Here is a 5,670-nt window from a genome sequence, read left to right as displayed (position 1 = left end):
ATGTGGTAGTAGAATAATAGATTAGACATCTCTAATTGTGAAAAAATTTGCCTATCAACTTTTATGATAAAATAGATAAATTGATAGATAGATTTAACTTGAATAATTATAATTCTATTTTTTAGAATGAGTTTTTAAAATTTTTAAAGATGCAAATTTATTATTGTCTATTACTCGACCAACCTTCTTGTACTTTTGTCCCATATGAAAACTCTTCTATCTAATTATTTGTTTGTTTGTATCTACAAAACTAATTAATTAGTTAATGGGGGTCACGAAAAATGGATCCTCTTCAGTTTTTTTAACATTTGAGAGAATAAAGTGTAATTTTTTATCTTTAATTTTATAAGTGAAATCAAAAATAAAAAAAAAAAACAATAAAAAATAAAATTAAATATTAGACACTATCCAATTTTTTTTCTTAGTAGAGCTCAGAGATCACGTATGTGGCGGCAAGAATGAATATTTGGATTAATTGATAAATAAATGATCATAACATTAATAAAATAATGTGGGTTATGTTTTCAAGGCCTAAAGCCAAAGATTAAGCATAATGACACACATTGTTTAGGATCTTAATCCAAACACGTTTAGACATTTTTCATAACACTAATGTGAAAGCAAAGAATTTACGTACTTAATTAAAGACCGGTCTTTTTCTTTTTTATATGAAACAAATAATAACTTTTTGACCATGTACTGTCGCATTTAATCATATACAAAATAATCTCACTAATCCACATATAGATTAATAATAATGTATTCATATATAGTTAAATCATATCTCCATGACTTATTGTTAATTAATTGATTTATTAATTTCAAATTAAAGCCACCTGATGAGACTATCTCTATTTTCTAATGTGAACACATTTCTTGACTTTCAGATTCATCTATTAACAAATATGAAAAATATTTGATAATATAAAAAAATTCACTAATAAAAGTAGTCAGAATAATAATTTATTTTATTTAATATTTATTAATTATTTAATATTTATTAATTATTTATTTATTAATTATAATAATTAATAAATATTAAATAAAAATAAATTCTGACTATTTTTTGTTTTTTTAGTATTATCGTAATAAATGAGACGATGTTGTGCATAGTCAAGTAGAGTAAGAATTAATATTAATTAGGAAATCATTTATTAAACATTGAATGGTTTAATGTTTAGACTTTGAATCTCACTGAGAATAAAATTAAAGATGGGAATAACTCAACTGATACAAACCTCAAAACCCCTCAAGTTTGATGTGTGTATGGTATCTGATGAACAAAGTGGTTGTCCAAATATTTGAGATAATAAATGTAAAATGTCTGTGTGCACTAATTTTGGTACTAACGAAAGGGCATTATCTATCTTATAGAGATAAAATGATGGAATTTATATAAATATAAAAAATAACAATGTTATATGGACAATAAATATTTTTATTTTTGACCAGCACTTAGTCAGCAATAATTTCGAAATTTATTGAACTCCAACTAATGTAAGCTCAATCAAATTGAGATATAATTTAATTTATTATAGTATAATACTCTCTTAACACCCGGTTTTTTTTAAGAAATATATTTTTCAATTTTAGATTTTGAAGATAAATAAATAAACAAAGAACTTATAAAGTAAAATATAATAGCTTTTGTTTTGCTTTCTAATTTTTTTTTTCTCTCTGTCTCCTTCAAAAACTTCAAACTCACAAATAGCACACCTTAAGAATTATTGGCATCAAATCTTTCACTTAAGAACAACTGTCAAATCAATTTAAGCCAACCTAGATTTTTACATATACTATGAAACAACACACTGTCTCTGATGTTTTTCTTTATGAAGATACACTTGGAAGTTACTTAACATTTTTTATGTATATGCCACTTTCTGCTTCTTGGGATTATTACCTTCAGAGAAAGTGAGCAACCACTAGTTTTATTAATGGTTATGGAAACATACATAGCAAAATGAACCTTGAGTTAACTTTGAATACCAACAACAATATGTCAAACTTGTCTCCTTCACTAATCATTATTAGCACAACTAATTTGATTACAACTCATATCACATGACTTTTGTGACCATTTTTATTGATTCAAATTTTTTTTGTTTTGTTTTGAAGATCCCATAGTAACATTGTGAGAGAAGGAGACCTTATATAATTAAAGTAAACGGTCTAATTAGTGAAAGGAAACTTCTAATTCTAAAAAGTGTAAAACAACTTGTAGAATGGGGTGCAGCACTTTCTATGTACTCCCACTTCTCAAATCTCAAGGTTTACCCCAACTCTTTAAGTTACTTAGATTCTCTTTTAGACCATGAAACAGAGCAAGAAAATAAGGATTTTCATGAGTTTAATATATAGTCACATAATTAATATAATTTAATTGGCTAGGTAATACTATTTTTGTTATTGAGATAGTAAATTTAGAAGTTGTGTTCATGTTTAAATTGATTTTTAAAAAATTATGTACAAGTCAATTTGGTTTTTAAAAGATTTAATATTTTAATTTGGTTTGAAAAGATATTTAATAATGTTCATTATAATATTGAAAAAGTAAATTAACTTGTGCCTAATTTTTCAAGATTGTTTTGAATTTTAACCCTTTAGAAATGAATTAATTTTACATGTAGTGATATCTAATTGAATGAATAAAAAAAATAATAATGAGTAGGAAAGAAAGAAGAGAGGCAAAATTTTTCTTCATCTCCTTGTGCCTTTCCTCATCTATTGCTGCCCTTTGTAATGATGAGTCCTTGTGCCATCATTGCAAACACAAAACTTTCTCTCTCTCTCTCTTGTTCAGATACAAACACAAAATCACAGCTATATCATCACCCTTTTTTTTTTCACCCTCTTAGTTTATTAATTATTATCATTTTCTTTTTTATGGCCTATTTCTTACACCTCACTTTCATCTCTTTAGTTTCCCATTTCTGGTTTTATATGTAGTTATTAAGTGTTAAATATTCAGTTTGTTGCAACAAGTTTAAGAGAACCTTATCTATCAAGCTTCTTCTTCTAATACAAGTTTAAGAGGAAAATTAAACAGCATGTGCTCTTTCTCTTCACAACAAACCCCTCTCTTTTTGACACTTCCATGGCCATCCAAGAAACTCAACAAGCACATAAAGTTGAGCCTCCTCAACAGGTATTCTTACCGATTTTTTTGTGTACACGTAACATGATTATTTTTTATTTCTAGTTTTTTTTTATCATGCATCCTCTGTCCAATAATAATTCTTGACGTAAAAAAATTAGTTTTATTTCGACAATTATTATTGGACAGATGGTATTTTTTCTGTTCAGTAATAATTGATCGAAAAAATGGCTTGCATATAGAAAAATTAATGTGTTTAAAATTTTGAATATTTTTTTTTATATGCCATCAATTTTCTTATTTATTTTTTGTGGTTGACATTGGTTTTGTATGATGATGACATAGAAGGAGAGCACAACAATTGAAAGAAGCAAGAGAAAGGAAAAGGATGAATATTGAGATGAAGAACTTGAAATTGTACATGAAGAACCAAAGCATCATAGAAGAGAATGAGAAGTTGAGGAAACAAGCCATGATTCTGCATAAGGAGAACCAAGAACTCTTCTCTCAGCTCCAAAAGAAGCTCTCAGAACAAAAACAATTAGCAACAAATCAAAAACAATACATATAACTAGCTATAGCTCTTAGCTCATATAATATATACGGTTTATTTTAGTGTGGCCTAAGAGGTGAAGAAAAGATTTAAGGGTCTATATGTATGTTTTATATTGATCCTTTTTCTCATATGTTTTAGCCACTTAGCCTTGAATCTTTAACTTCCTTCTTTTTCTATTTGCTTATTTAGTTTGAGGTGGGAGATATATGTCAATTGTAACCATTATTATAAGGAATATAGTATTAAATATTAAGCAATGCTGTGTATTATTGGTTCTAGTTTGTTATGTTAGTTTTCCTGATGCAAAGTTTAGAAATGATAGAAGAATGAATCGTTTTCTTGAAAATCAAATGAGGCAAAATTTTCTATAGATTAATTGTGGAGCAATATTATATGACCAATAAAATTTATTATTTTTTTAATATTTAACTAGTAAAAGTATTTTTATATTAAATTTTAAATTCTAAATTTTAAACTACTAAATTCTAACAGTATAAACATTAAGTGTTGATCCAAAATGTTAGTTCATATTGATAAAAAAAAAATATATATTGGTTCTAATATTTCTCTTTTGTATACAGTTTAATTGAAGTCATGCTAGTAAATTAAAGTAATGAAATAGTTTCATTTACGATAAAAACTTATATTATACATGTTTTTTAATTGAATAAACAAAATATAATGATACCGTAAAATAGAGAAAAGTTAGAGAATCAGCTATAGTCTAATAATTTAACAATATATTTTTAGTAAATACATTGAAATATTGCTGGTTAATTACTCGTCAAAAACAATAAATTTTATTGGTTCTGTACCATTATTTTCGTAAAATATTAGCGTGATAATATATAATTAAATATGTATGAAATATTTTTACACCGACTATACATTAATGCTAAATTTTAAAAATATAGTATGTGCCAGTCAAGGTAAAAAATGTACATTGTCTACCGAGAAAGGATTAAAGAGAGTAAAACTACAAAAAATGAGGGTAAAAGGAATCAAACTTTTCTTCATTTTTCTGAATATTCACCTCGTCAGTTCAAGAGCTTAACAAAAGAAAAATAANCTTAGCTACAGGGCTACAAATATTTTTGGCACTACTAATCATTCTTAACATTGTCATAAAAGAACACTGTTAATAAATCACAATCATTGTTAGTTGAAATCACATTCAGAAGATACAAAAACATGATAACCTTAGCTTTTGCATGCTATTCTAAATTAATGTATGCCCTATAATTCTATAAATATGCACACCTACTCATTCTCTGTAATTTTTCCCCCTTCACTTTTTAATATAACTTTCAAGTTATTACTGCTTGTGTATATTCATGAAGCATGCCAAATTGTTTTCCAATAACACAATTGGGTCAATCAAACACTGAGCACTAAGATTTTATATAGTTCATGGCATGTTCAACGTTTGTAATTATCTGATCATAGATTCATGAAGTTAATGATCAGATTCATGAAGTTAATTATGTGTGCAATAAATACATAATAACAAGATTAGTGAAAACTCTTTCTGAGATAATAAGAAAAAGTTGTACAATCAAAAAGTAAAAGCTCAGAACAAGGAATGCAAATAAATGTTTCTCACCGGTTGAATTGGTACTATACAAAGATGGAAAAAAGTGTTTAAATTTAGTAAAAATGAACATTATAAATTACAACAGTCCAGATATTTAAAAGATAATTAAAAAAAAAAAACACATTTATCTTTGTAAGGAGATTCTAAGAGGAGCAACAGTCACATATACAGGGATGTCAGTATATACTGTTTATTTATATGTTGGTAATAAAGTTAGAAACTTATAGAGATTCATATACATATATAGGAACACACGGAAGACGATCAAATATTTCTTCTTCATTATATGTTTAGAAAGCGGTCCACATATACCAATGTACTTTGTCGGTACATAATGTTCCATACTTTTACTACCTATCATTGATGGAAAAAAATTTTTTTGATGTTTGTAAGAAAAAAAAATATTATTTATACACCAAAAAT

At 26.3% G+C, this 5,670-nt stretch overlaps 1 long non-coding RNA gene across 1 annotated transcript in view; it reads left to right on the top strand.

Moving 5' to 3' along the window:
- The window catches only part of LOC110271214, a 32,610-nt gene continuing 29,811 nt past the window's right edge, over positions 2,872-5,670 (top strand). The window contains exons 1-2 of the long non-coding RNA XR_002361676.1: positions 2,872-3,148; positions 3,443-3,868. This is a non-coding gene — a long non-coding RNA (uncharacterized LOC110271214). The remainder of the gene's footprint in view (positions 3,149-3,442; positions 3,869-5,670) is intronic.

Source organism: Arachis ipaensis, chromosome B04, assembly GCF_000816755.2.
Source record: "Arachis ipaensis cultivar K30076 chromosome B04, Araip1.1, whole genome shotgun sequence".
Lineage (NCBI taxonomy): Eukaryota > Viridiplantae > Streptophyta > Magnoliopsida > Fabales > Fabaceae > Arachis > Arachis ipaensis.
The sequence above is the reverse complement of the archived record's forward strand: the minus strand, read 5'-3'. Positions and strand labels throughout refer to the sequence as shown.